The 14,839-nt window shown below is 40.8% G+C and overlaps 1 pseudogene; it reads right to left on the reverse strand.

Moving 5' to 3' along the window:
* Positions 1–1,180: 1,180 nt before the first annotated feature.
* On the reverse strand, positions 1,181–2,051 carry LOC102389060 (annotated as a pseudogene).
* Positions 2,052–14,839: the final 12,788 nt, after the last annotated feature.

The raw sequence follows: 14,839 nt of genomic DNA on the forward strand, positions 1-14,839 counted from the left end.
TTGAAATAACTTGCTTAAAATTACATAAATAGTAAGCAACAAAGTTAGGATTCAAAATCAGATTTTTTTTCTCAGCTCCAATTGTCTGTGCTTCTCCCTACTCTCAGCAGTGTTAGTCCATATCTGATTTACAGGGGGTCTTTGGTACTCTCCTGATACTTGTGGAGCTTTCCTTTATCTTGGAATCTGGTTTGTTCATTATTCCTTAGGCATGTCTTAGTGGTTTTCTGCTTCCAGACCCATTGCTTTCTGCTAGGTAATCAAGTAAGAAAGTCCTCCCACCCTCCCCAAAGAGGATTGGGTCTAATATTAAATCCAAAGTTTACTCTGATTTCAGAATCTTTGTTTTTCAAGGCAGAGTGGTTAGTTGAAAGAGTATTGACTTAGAAGTTAAAGTCGCGTTGGGTTCCAACACAGATTCTTTCCTTTAGTAGTCGTATGGTTTTGACCAACTCAATTAATTTCCCTGAGACTTAGTTTCTTTATTTGTCAAATGGGCATGATAATATTAACAGGACTTGTCTTACAGGATAATTGTGATGCTGGAGATCAACTATGATATGTGATTGGGTATTGTTTGTGTTACTTCAGCCTGTGAAAGGCCATGCTGTTACAGGCCCTGAAGATACCTGATATTATTCGGGGGGCTAATCTTTGAGTATACTGTCTTGCTGTTGTATTTGGAAGGGATGGGGGAAGTGAGAAGCCTGGTGAGAAGGACACACATTTTGGATTTAGGTAGGCCTGGATTTGGATCTGGGTTGTGGTAATTACCAGTTGTACAAACAAGCAGGTTGTTTAATCACTTTGAACTTCAACCTCTTCACTTGAAAAAACGAGTAATCATATCAATCTTATAGAGGCTTTTGAGACTTACCTGAAGTAGTATATGTAAGGCATGGCAGCGATTTTAAAAATATTTGTTCTCTGTAAGACATTGCTACAGAATGTCCCAAAGCTTATGATATGTGTCACTGTATTCGTATTTGTGCTCTTAGCATTTAGCATTACCTTCACATAGTGGGAACTAAAGCAATGTTTTCTGGACTGAATGGGCCCTTTAGTTGCCTAATACAAACACATTGCAACCAACATTGTTTTGTCTTGTTTTGAAAGAAACTGCTGTTTATTTCCTATCCACCTTATTTCTTTTCTGCATAAGAGCCTGGAGAAGGGCAGCTTAGGACCACTCAGTGGTTGTTCCTACCCATTCAGTCACCTGAGCAGTGGGAGCTGCAGACCAGTCCACAGTGGTGGCTGAGGTCTCCCATCTTCTGCAGGACCTGCTGGACAGGCACACTGGTGCCTGCACCTTCAGACCCGTCTGCAACCTCAGGTGAAGTAGCCATGAACTTGGGAGCTGGAGCGGTCCATTCACCCTGACATTCCTCCCTGTGGCCTTCTCAGCACATCCTGCTCATTCTTTTCCATCTCTCCAGCCCCTCTGTAGAAGCAGAGATGAGGTGTGACCTCCCATAGGTGTGTACCCAGGATGGTACCAGGTGCATGCAGAACTTACTGGGCAGCATCCATCTCCTCAGACCCACTGAGTGAGCTTCCTTCTTGTTGCAAGGATGTCAGTGTCCACAAGGCACAGAGGAGAATCTGTGTACAGGGCACAGTAGTCGGTGGGTTAACACACAACACCTCCATGAGAGGCTGGTTGTCAGCCCTGGGATCGGTGACCACCAGAAGAAGCAGCCCCTGGAAGCTGCCAGGGTTTGGTCAGTGAAGGTTCTGGGAGTGAAGCGGGCAGCAGGAGGAGTGGCTGCCGTGGCAGCAGCAAACTTCAGCACAGCCCTCTGGCCTGTGTTCCTGAAGGATGTGACACTGGTCAGCTGGTTTTTAAATGGTAACAATGGCACAAGCCATCTGCAGAAGCTTCTCCCAGGCCCCCGTCAGATCTAGAATGTAGACGTCATCCCTTTTCCTTTAGTAGATGCACTGTTCCATTTGAAGTCACAGTTGGTGCCACCTAAGTGGGTTCCTGCTGCTTGGAATTTGAGGACATCCTCCCCCTTCATCTGTAGGACATCAAGGGCTCTGGACATTGTGAATGTTTCCCTTTAAGTTATTATGGAAACCCAGGACAGCACCATCTGGACCCCTCTCTGGGTAGTGCAGAGTGGCACACCCAAAGTTCCACTGCTAGTATACCTACTGTTCTGTGGCTGGAAGCCCTGCAAAATAAAATGTTAAGGGAATTTTATGCTGAGTAAAACCCCCAGGCTTAGGTACCAGTGTGCCTAAGACCTCAAATTTCTTTCTGGCTCTCAGTATGAAAGTCATGATTATTTCCCTTGCGTCATCCTCCGCATGTGGCTTTTCATCTTACATTCTGGCTTTGCTCCAGGAGACGACATGCTGCCTTATGCCAGGGACCTAGTGAAAGGTCACACCCAGAATGGCCAGGCTGAGAGGAGCTCACTAAACAGTGTGGGTCCCTGACTGCATTCTTTGGTGCTCCACCTCAGTGGGGTAAAAGCAAGAGTGAAAAATTCCAAAGGGGCCTAAAATTTAGAGTTTGGTCTAATAGTATAACTAGAAGGGTTTTTTTTTTTTTTTTTTTTTTTTTTTGGCTCTGAATTGCTGTAACCAGGAGTGAGTAAGTTTCTGTCATTTCCCCACCAAATGAAAAATGGAATTTATGATGAATGGTTGTTAAATAGAGTGATCTGGACTTATTCTTTCCAGCCTAGTGAGACCCATCCCAACCTTTTACAGACAGTTTCTTAATAGACAGTATGAGAAACCTCAGTGTCCTCTGGAGGTTTTTATAAATGGATGCCAGCCCAGCTTTTATTAAACTGGGTTTATATATGCTATCCTTGCCCATCTTGACATACCTCTTCCAGACTCCGCTTGAGCAAGGACAAAATGAGTTGCGGGTTCTCCTGCTGCTGATGCTGAGCTTGAGTGTTTTGTTGTTGTCGCTTCAACTTCATCATTTTTCATATTGTCCCTGAATTTGTTGAAGTTTCTCCCTTTCTCCGTTTTTTTTTTCCATCTACATAGATTATGTCTAATGTGGTTGATGTTCACCTCAATCCAACTCAAAGTACTAAAGCAAACATCTATTGAGCACCTGATCAATACAAGGCATGGTGGTGCTGTTTTCTAAAGCTTCAACATGGAGTCTTGAGAGCTGAAGCATTCAACACTGTAGCCATTACCCACACGTGGCTATCGAAATTTAATTAATTAAAATTTAATGAAATTGAAATTGAACTAGCCATATTTCAAGTGCTCCACAGCCATATACGGGTAGTGGCTACTGTATTAGACAACTCAGATATAAAGCATTTCCATTCCTGTGGAAAGTTCTACTGGACAGTGCTGTTACAAAGATTACAACCATAGCCTCTGGAGTAAATTCATTTTTATAAGTCTCAGTTTCTTCATCTGTAAAATGGAACTAATAATAGCAGCTACCTAACAGGGTATTTGTGAGGCTTGAAATAAGACGAGGTATTTAGAGACTTAGCACATTGCCTGGCTGATAGAAGGCCTCTATGGCGGACCTGGGGGAAAGGGAGGTTGCAGAATACACGATGTTCAAGTAGTGGCTGAATCCAGTGGCTGAAATAGGATAGAAAATAATTTCCCTTTTAGTTAAAAATCTGGAGGTAGACAATCCAGGATCGGTATGGCATGTTCCAATGGGCAGGATGAGGTGTGCATCTGCTGTCTGTTCAGGTTCCCAGAAGCTTCCTCCTGACATTTTCACTTGTGTTCTATTGGCCCGAATTTATCATCTGGCCACATCTAGCTGTAAAGGAAACTGAGAAATAATTTTTTTATCTGGGCAACTCTGTTTCCAGCTAAAATTTTTATTGATGATAGAAGAAGGGGAAAATGGATATCAGAAGAAACTAGCAGTTTCTAGTCTCTAGACTGAAGCCAGAGTACAGAAGTGTTTAATGCAGTCTAAGGAGTTTGTGCTTTATTGCTTGGGCTCTGTGGAGCTGTTGATATTCTCAGTGTAGGGGGTCAATAGAATTAGAGGCTGTTCATGGTAATGGACTCTGATGTGGTTCCTCATACCAGCAATATTCTCCCCAGCAATATTCAGAAACTTTCAAGAACAGTTACTTTCAATTAAAAAATTTCCCTCTTCATCTTCTAACATTCTTTCCTACTCTGCCTCCTTTTTAAGTAAGGGGAAAGGTAGCCTAAAGGGAGGAAATGTGAGCATGCAACCCTTCCACCCGGTAGTCTCCTTTAGACTTCCTCCAGGTTATCACTTCTTCCAGGCCCTCTCAAAAAGGGCTGAGAACCACAATGAAAGCCCATGCAAAGCAAGGAAGACCCAGGGCAGCCAAAAATAAATCAATAAATAACAGCAACAAAAAAAGGCTGAGAGTGGAAACTAGTTCTTCTTCCTAGAGGGTGGGGAGTACTGAATAGAGGGAGGTGGTGTCTTTTTGTTATCAAGACAGTGTATGCTCTCTCTGAGCACTTGTGTTTACCTCGGACACTGCACTATTGATCGTGTGCCCTGCTGCATTCTAAGCAGCTTGAGGACAGCATTCAGGTCTCACCTGAGTCCATATCCTCTGCAATTAACACAGTACCTAGGGCAAGGCATATATAAGGTTATGGAATGTCTGGATAAATGCTGAGCCCATGAATGCTGTCTAGATTGCATTAGCCTTAAAGCAGTTGTACTCTAGCTGAAATCCTCATACAATCGATTATTGTTGAGTTTCTGGTGAAAGCATTTCAGGAAAAGGCTAAGAGAAAGATTTGGGTAAGGTAAAGACAATTGTGTCCTCCTGGAATGTGATTCTTTTCAGAGAACATTGGACAGTGTAACAGTCAGATAGGCCAAGTAGTTTGTATTAAACCCTGAAAGAAGTCCTTCTTTTCTTACTTTGCCTTTGTCATTTTAGGCACTGGTTTACCAACAGTTCAGTTGCTCAGTTGTGTCCAACTCTTTGCGACCCCATAGACTGCAGCATGCCAGGTCTTACTAAGACAATAAAAAATATACTGAATTTGTGTGCTTATAAGATGTATCCTTAGGTAAGCCACTCCAATGAGATTTTTAAATCAATGAATATTTACTGTCTGTGTGAAGCACTATGGTAGGTGCCATAAGGACTAGAAATAGATAAATAAAAGAACCAGTCCTTGCTTTCAAAGAATTTACAATCAACAAACACTGCTAGGTTGTAGGAATCTAAATATGGTTGACTAAGCCCCACAAGGAGCTTACAATATGGTGTGAAAAGCAGGCAGATAAACAGATGACTACATGTACTATGATTTAGTGTTTGAACCTTTCTCAGGGCCAAAGGTACATATTTTGGTTAAAAATTTAAAGAAACTGTCCATTTGAGATATTGTAATATCTGTAGACACCTTCTAGTTACTGGTATGTAAACTGTTTTTGGAGAATTTTATATTTTAGGAGTGGCAGGGATATGATATGCAACTGGAGGTGGGGGGCAAAAAAAAGAGGGTTGATCATTTCAAAGTGACATTAAATTATCTTTTGACACCAGCTGTATCTTTTTTATAAAAGAAAATGGAAACAACTGTGTCCTTGACCTTCAAAAAGAAATTGACTTACCTAGCTTAACTATTCAAACAAACAACTGTGTACTCTCTTCAATTCCTATGATGATTTTGATTTACTGTAAATGACTGAATTTAATGAACTAAATTATGCTATTTAAATGCATTTTGTGAATGGTATTGTAGTTTGTTACAAAGCATTATGTCTATGCTAAATTGTGCTGTAAATGATATGGTATGGAACATATGTGCTGTATTCATAATTTAACTGTGGCTATGGAGTGCCTTCTTGGATAGGACATACTGAAAAAGGAGCCTTTATTTACCTGGTGAAATGAAGGTGATATCTCAGCAAATCACTAGGTCTTACTGACCTTGGCAGAATTACAGTGCTAATATTTTCACATGGATGAACTGTTCTTGAACAATTTCTCTAATGTATATGGCAGAAATAGGCTTTCCATTAAAACTAGGTATATATGGTGTATCTTCTCTTTCCATTTTTTTCCCCTTCAACAAATATTTACTGCAGTCATAGCAAGGATAATTCCACCTCCATTAAGGTTCATGTTTTCTCCTGGCCTCTCAAATGGTAGAGATAATAGAAATCAAAGGTTTGTCCTGCAGTTATGCTGGGCATGTTCTCTGAAAAGAGTTGGCATTAGATAATACCCTGCTCTTCTTCTTTCAGAGTAATTTGAAAGGTTTTCTTTTTTATAAGAGTAAATGCTGAGGCCAAAATAGCATCTTTATTACTGATACAGGCTATGTTGGCTTAGTTTGGGGGCTGAATGGACTTTCTAACAAAGTCCTGACATTAGATATACTTACCCAGTTGGTCCTGGGCTTTCTTACATGGAAAGACAGCTTAGGTAAGATTTTTAACATGTTAACACAGAAGAACTGTACAAAAAAGATCTTCATGACTCAGATAATCATGATGGTGTGATCACTCACCTAGAGCCAGTCATCCTGGAATATGAAGTCAAGTGGGCCTTAGGAAGCATCACTACGAACAAAGCTAGTGGAGGTGATGGAATACTAGTTGAGCTATTTCAAATCCTGAAAGATGATGCTGTGAAAGTGCTGCACTCAATATGCCAGCAAATGTGGAAAACTCAGCAGTGGCCATGGGACTGGAAAAGGTCAGTTTTCATTCCAATCTCAAGGAAAGGCGATGCCAAAGAATGCTCAAACTACTGCACAATTGTACTCATCTCACACGCTAGTAAAGTAATGCTCAAAATTCTCCAAGCCAGGCTTCAGCAATATGTGAACCATGAACTTCCAGATGTTCAAGCTGGTTTTAGAAAAGGCAGAGGAACCAGAGATCAAATTGCCAACATCCAGTGGATCATGGGAAAAGCAAGAGAGTTCCAGAAAAACATCTATTTCTGCTTTATTGACTATGCCAAAGCCTTTGACTGTGTGGATCACAACAAACTGTGGAAAATTTTGAAAGAGATGGGAATACCAGACCACCTGACCTTCCTCTTGAGAAATCTGTATGCAGGTCAGGAAGCAACAGTTAGAACTGAACATGGAACAACAGAGTGGTTCCAAATAGGAAAAGGAGTACGTCAAGGCTGTATATTGTCACCCTGCTTATTTAACTTATATTCAGAGGACATCATGAGAAACGCGGGGCTGGATGAAGCACAAGCTGGAATCAAGATTGCCAGGAGAAATATCAGTAACCTCAGATATGCAGATGACACCACCCTTATGGCAGAAAGGGAAGAAGAACTAAAGAGCCTCTTGATGAAAGTGAAAGAGGAGAGTGAAAAAATTGGCTTAAAGCTCAACATTCAGAAAATGAAGATCATGGCATCCAGTCCTATCACTTCATGGAAGATGGATGGGGAAACAATGTCAGACTTTATTTTTCTGGGCTCCAAAATCACTGCAGATGGTGACTGCAGCCATGAAATTAAAAGATGCTTACTCCTTGGAAGGAAAGTTATGACCAACCTAGACAGCATATTAAAAAGCAGAGACATCACTTTGTCAACAAGGGTCCGTCTAGTCAAGGCTATGGTTTTTCCTGTGGTCATGTATGGACGTGAGAGATAGACTGTAAAGAAAGCTGAGCACTGAAGAATTGATGCTTTTGAACTGTGGTGTTGGAGAAGACTCTTGAGAGTCCCTTGGACTGCAAGGAGATCCAACCAGTCCATCCTAAAGGAGATCAGTCCTGGGTGTTCATTGGAAAGACTGATTTTGAAGCCTTAACTCCAATACTTTGGCCACCTGATGCAAAGAGCTGACTCATTTGAAAAGACCCTGATGCTGGAAAAGTTTGAGGACAGGAGAAGAAGGGGATGACAGAGGATGAGATGGATGGATGGCATCACTGACTCAATGAACATGGATTTGGGTGGACTCCGGGAGTTGGTGATGGACAGGGAGGCCTGGTGTGCTGTGGTTCATGGGGTCACAAAGAGTCGGACAGGACTGAGCGACTAAAGTGAACTGAACTGAAAACAAAGAATTTGTGCTTTCTGCAGATAGGCTCATCTCAAGAGAAAGAGGAGTTGAGGTAATGTAAACACTTTACAGAGTTTATCAGTTTGGTTCAAATGGGTAAAGGGAAAGAGAGAGGCCTTAGCTATCTTCACAGGAAGGAAACATTAGGCAAAAGAAAAAAAAAATCATTCCCCAATAATCAGTAGACTTTTCAATTAAAGGAATTAGTTTGAAAGTTTATTGCTAGGGAGAAATCCATAGCATCTGTGGCACAAATGATGATGACTTTTATGATGATAACTCCATTTTTTCCCCCACTGAAGGATATCTTCATGATAGCAATACTTCTATCATTTTCTAGATGAAGAGACAACAGCTTGGGGCCAGGAAAACTTGTTTAAAAAATTCAAGTGGTCATTTTCAGTATTTAAATGCTGGCCTTTATACACTGTTGACATAGCATAAGACTGAAAGTAAAGAGACTGGCTCTCAGAGAAGTTGCATGATCATTAGCTGTGTCTTAGCTCAAGCTGCAATAACAAAATGCCATAGACTGGGTGGCTTAAACAGCAGACGTTTATTTTCTCACAGTTTGGAAGGCTAGAAGTCCAAGACCGGAGTTTCAGCAAGATTGGTGTCTGGAGAGGACTCTCCTCCTGGCTTGAGCGTGGTGCCCTTCTCGCCATGTGCTTACGTGACCTCCTCTTTGTGTGCACTCAGACTGAACAAGCTCTCCAGTGTCTCTTCTTATAAGGAATTAATCCTATCATGTCTGAAACCCTCCCTTATGATCTCTGTGCTTAGTCAGTCCTGTCTGACTCTTTGCGACCCCATGGACTGTAGCCCTCCAGGCTTCTCTGTCCATGGGGATTCCCCAGGCAAGAATACTGGAGTGGGTTGCCATGCCCTCCTCCAGGGAGAGCAACCCAGGGATCAAACCCAGGTCTCCTGCATTGTGGGTGGATTCTTTACTGTCTGTGCCACCAGGGAAGCCCATGAATACTGGAGTGGATGGCCTATCCCTTCCCCAGGGGATCTTCCCAACCCAGGTATTGAACCTGGATCTCCTGCATCACCTGCATTGTAGGCAGATTCTTTCCCACTGAGCCACTGTGGAAGCCCTCATTATGAGTTCAGTTCAGTTCAGTTCAGTCACTCAGTCATGTCTGACTCTTTGCGACCGCACGAAGCACAGCATGCCAGGCCTCCCTGTCCATCACCACCTCCCAGAGTTTACCCAAACCCATGTCCATTCAGTCGGTGATGCCATCCAACCATCTCATGCTCTGTCGTCCCCTTCTCCTCCTGCCCTCAATCTTTCCCAGCATCAGGGTCTTTTCCAATGAGTCAGCTCTTTGCATCAGGTGGCCAAAGTATTGGAGTTAAGGCTTCAACATCAGTCCTTTCAATAAACACCAGGATTGATCTCCTTTAGGATGGACTGGTTGGACCTCCTTGCAGTCCAAGGGACTCTCAAGAGTCTTCTCCAACACCACAGCTCAAAAGCATCAATTCTTCAGCGCTCAGCTTTCTTTATAGTCCAACTCTCACATCCATACATGACCCCTGGAAAAACCATAGCCTTGACTAGACGGACCTTTGTTGACAAAGTGATGTCTCTGCTTTTTAATATGCTGTCTAGGTTGGTCATAACTTTCCTTCCAAGGAGTAAGCATCTTTTAATTTCATGGCTGCAGTCACCATCTGCAGTGATTTTGGAGCCCAGAAAAATAAAGTCAGCCACTGTTTCCACTGTTTCCCCATCCATCTTCCATGAAGTGATAGGACTGGATGCCATGATCTTAGTTTTCTGAATGTTGAGCTTTAAGCCAATTTTTTCACTCTCCTCTTTCACTTTCATCAAGAGGCTCTTTAGTTCTTCTTCACTTTCTGCCATAAGGGTGGTGTCATCTGCATATCTGAAAAAGTGAAAGTGAAAGTGAAGACACTCAGTTGTGTCCGACTCTTTGCGACCCCTTGGACTGTAGCCTATCAGGCTCCTCCGTCCATGGGATTTTCCAGGCAAGAGTGCTGGAGTGGATTGCCATTTCCTTCTCCAGGGGATCTTCTTGACCCAGGAATCAAACCCGGGTCTCCCGCATTGCAGGCAGACGCTTTTACCGTCTGAGCTACCAGGGAAGCTGGGTGTCATCTGCATATCTGAGGTTATTGATATTTCTCCCGGCAATCTTGATTCTAGCTTGTGCTTCTTCCAGCCCAGCGTTTCTCATGATATACTCTGCATATGAGTTAAATAAGCAGGGTGACAATATACAGCCTTGATGTACTCCTTTTCCTATTTGAAACCAGTCTGTTGTTCCATGTCCAGTTCTAACTGTTGCTTCCTGACCTGCATACAGATTTCTCAAGAGGCAGATCAAGTGGTCTGGTATTCCCATCTCTTTCAGAATGTTCCATAGTTTACTGTGATCCACACAGTCAAAGGCTTTGGCCTCATTTACCTTTAATTACTCCTTTTAGCCCTACCTTTAATTACTCCTTTTGGCCCTATCGCTAAATACAGTCCCAACCCAGGGATCGAACCTGAGTATCCTGCATTAAGACAGATTTTTTTTTTTTTTAATTGTCTGAGCCACCAAGGAGCCCTCTGGATACAGTCACACTGGCGTTAGGGTCCAACATATGAATTGGTAGAGGGCACAATTCAGTTCACAGCAAGCTCATTGTGTGCACAGTAAAAAATGTTGATTTTTCCATAGTGACTTCAAACATTCATCAAGTAGAATTCACAACTAACCAATCCTCTGGCAACAAATAATAGTTCAGTTTTATTTTGATTTTGTTTTTGAAGTACAATTTTTTTGGATCAAATGCATAAAAGGTTAAGAGAAGAATGGGCCTATTTCTAATTTGACTGCAAAAGAATGTAATATTGGAATTAGACAGAGAACATTAAGATGGTGGGATAGTTTTTTTCGGTTAATGAGAATGAGTTTTGCAACTTAAGAGTGAGGTATATGCAAATGACTTGATAGTTTTGATGGCTTGCTGTAAGAAAAAAATTCATTTTAGAAATTTTTCTGTGCTATATTTGGCATTTTTGTCACAATGATTCATTTAATATTTCCCTTAGTAGTATTCTTTCTGTATTTATTTTAGAAGTAGTAGTAAATGATACAACTAATATTCTAAAATATTGTAATGGAGATGAACTTGGAGTTCATCTATTTGCTCTTTCTTAATATTATAATACAAAGAGTTGCTTTGGGAGCAGGGGCGATATAATTCTTATCAGAAATATAAAACTGCTTGGTAGCCTTTTTTAAAAAAAAAAATTAATTAATTTTGTTTTTTGGCCATGCCGCACAGCTTGTAGAATCTTAGTTCCCTGACTAGGGATTGAATCCGGGCCCCAACAGGGAAAGCACTGGTCCTAATCACTAGATTACAGGGAATTCTTTGTAATAGTCTTTCAGTAGAATGTTTGAGTGGGTGTGTGAAGGCTACTGATGACTAGAAAAGGTCCTGGGACCTTTCTTTGTGATTGGCTACCATGAATGGGTATAGGTGGAGCAAGCACTCGGTAACGACTGTAGGATTTCCCACATAAGCAACATGAAATTATAATGTTAGAGATTTTACATTCTTCTGAATGTAAGAAACAGAATTTTCACTGGTTATTCTAGCAAGGTGCTGGGCTTATATACAACTAGAGTCAGAGACTTGGAGAAGCAAAATCTATAGAGTAGAGTGAACTCTTAGGACATGTCTTTAGGGTTCCCAGACCACACTTGCAGATGACAAAACAAAAACCATGGTCACCCAACAAATGAGCAATTAAGCCAGGTACCCTGGATATTCTTCTAGTATGTTATTTCTTATATGCAATATCGGGGCAGGTATTAATTACAGTTATCTTATAGAGGAATTAAGGCCAAGGAAGTTCCTTGTGTGACCACCAAAGTATTTTTATTGTTGTTCAGTCACTCAGGTGTATCTGACTCTGCGACCCTGTGGCCTGCAGCACCCAGGCTTCTCTGTCATTAACTGTCTCCTGGAGTTTGCTCAAACTCATGTTCATTGAGTCAGTGATGCCATCCAACCATCTCATTCTCTGTTGTCCCCTTCTCCTGCCTTCAATCTTTCCCAGCACAGGGTCTTTTCTAATGAGTTAGCTCTTCCCATCAGGTGGCCAGAGTATTGGAGCTTTAACTTCAGCAACAGTCCTTCCAGTGAATACTCAGGTTTGATTTCCTTTAGATTGGCTGGTTTGATCTCCTTGTTGTTCAAGGGACTGTCAAGAGTCTTCCAACACCACAGTTCAAAAGCATCAGTTCTTTGATGCTCAGCCGTCTTTATGGTCCAACTCTCACATCCATACATGGCTACTGGAAAAACCATAGCTTTGACTATACAGACCTTTGTCAGCAAAATACTGTCTCTCTTATTAATATGCTGTCTAGGTTTGTCATAGCTTTTCTTCCAAGGTATTAAGATCATAGAATTAGATCATCTGAATGTTTAGAAATACGTAAAGATTAGATCTTTAAATGTTGTCTAATTAAATCTCCTATGCAACACTTGAATCCAATCTGCAAGTGAAAGTGAAGGTGTTAGTTTGATCCTGTCTGACTCTTTGCGAGCCCATGAACAGCAGCCTGCCAGGCTCCTCTGTCCTTGGAATTCTCCAGGCAAGAATACTGGACTGAGTAGCCATTCCCTTCTCCAGGGGATCTTCCCGACCTAGTCTGCACACTTAGAGTGATGGGAAACTTGATCTTTGTTTAGTTCAGATTGTTATAAAGTTTAGTCTTATGTTGGGTCTAATTTGTGTTCCTGCCACTTCAAGTCTGTTTTCTGGTGCTTCAAAAACCAGTAGTTAGCCATGGGACTGTGTTATCCTATATCATACATACTACCCTCTTGTCTTTCTTTACTTTCAACATTCTGTGTTTTAGTAGGACCTACTGAAATGTTCACTGGGTCAATCAAATCTGTAAGTATGCGTTTTTGATAAAAATTTCAAGTTCATTGTATAAAATAGGCTTGAAAAGTTCCAAAGAGTTTAAGGAAAAGGAAACTAGAATCTATTATAATTCCTTTAGGCAAATTGTTTGATTTTCTTGAGGTCTTTGCAAATGCTGGTTCTCATGTGGGTCTCAGTATGACTAATCTAATCTATTTGGCCAGCTTGATTCAACCCATTTTATAAAACTCATGCATTTTTTATCTGTATTTTTGTGATACATTGTCCCATTTGTGATACATTTCCCAAAGTCCATGGATAATGCTCAGTAAATTATGTAAGGTATTCCCTTCCATTCAGATCTGCAAATAATACTAATTAGTTTTGTATACCTTGTATTAAGTAAATTTGATATATAAAAATCAGATTTAGATTAAAAATTCAGAAAATGATTAATTCACTCAAAGAATTCTTTTAAATAATAAATAGTTCCTCAAATGCTCTTTAAGTTTAATTAGATCGGATAAGAGTTGTGTTTATACCTAAGATCTCTGGAATACTTTGCATACATAAAGCAAGACAGAGACATTTGAAAACTGACTGAGGGAGAAAAGAATTACAGAAACAAATGAACAAATAGAATAGAGAGGTGAAATTCAGTACAAAAGTCTGTCTGAATAATCCTACATTTGGTGGCTTACAGACATGCTGCACGATGCTGGACAGCTAGTGGAGCTTGTGGCTCAGCCTAACAAGTTCAACTATTATTTTAAACAGTCAAGTGTTAATGGACTGATAGAAGAAATAGGTCAGGTGTATGCCAGATTTTGCTAGAATTATCCAGAACAGAACCTGAATTAAAAACTTGAAGAAAATTCTATTTTTGTTTTTAATCTATTCCAGTGTTAGGAATTTTTTTCCCTAAGCCTCTAGTGTGATTCTCATGGAAGAAAAAGTTACAACTGGTTATTATCACTTCTTTCTAAGGACCCACCGTTTAGGTAGGCTCCATGAATTATGGATTATAATACTCTCTGGATTATGATGTCCTGAGCTCACCACTAATTTTTGTAATTTTGTGAGGACCTGATGAGTGGGAAGATTCTCTTACTGATCTTCAGTTCAGTTCAGTTCAGTCGCTCAGTCGTGTCCAACTCTTTGTGACCCCATGAATCACAGCACACCAGGCCTCCCTGTCCATCACCAACTCCCGGAGTTCACTCAAACTCACATCCATCGAGTCTGTGATGCCATCCAGCCATCTCATCCTCTGTTGTCCCCTTTTCCTCCTGCCCCCAATCCCTCCCAGCATCAGAGTCTATTCCAATGAGTCAACTCTTCGCATGAGGTGGCCAAAGTACTGGAGTTTCAGCTTTAGCATCATTCCTTACTGATCTTTTCCCCTCTTTTATTGAAGTGAGTATAAGCCAATTGAGGGATAGAGGTAATGCTTTCTAGGACTTGTTTGGTTCAGATTCTTGCCTCTTCTCTTGCTGAGGCTCAATTTGATATTTTATGTATTGTTTTGGGAGTTATAAGACTAGGTAAGCTTAAAATGATAATAAGAATAAGAAACATCTCTTTACAGATTCAAAAAGCAAAGAATAGAATTCAACATAAACCTTCTGAAATATCTCTCATACTTAGTTTAAGTATGAGTATAAATTGACTGTTTATATTAGGTTAAAAATTATTCTTAGAAAATGTTGTGTGCCAGTGTCTTAGGAACCAAGTACAAGACTAACTATAGATCAGGTTTGGACCAATAAATTTTTTTTTTTTTGCTAAAGACATTAAAAGGTATCTAAAATGCATTTTAAAGTCAGTTTGCTTTAGGCTACTTGATCTATGATATGCCTTGGTATAGCTTCATGTTTCTTGAGTATATAATTTTCATCAATGTTGGACATTTTTTGGCCATTATTC

Source organism: Bubalus bubalis, chromosome 6 (genome assembly GCF_019923935.1).
Source record: "Bubalus bubalis isolate 160015118507 breed Murrah chromosome 6, NDDB_SH_1, whole genome shotgun sequence".
In the NCBI taxonomy this organism is placed as follows: domain Eukaryota; kingdom Metazoa; phylum Chordata; class Mammalia; order Artiodactyla; family Bovidae; genus Bubalus; species Bubalus bubalis.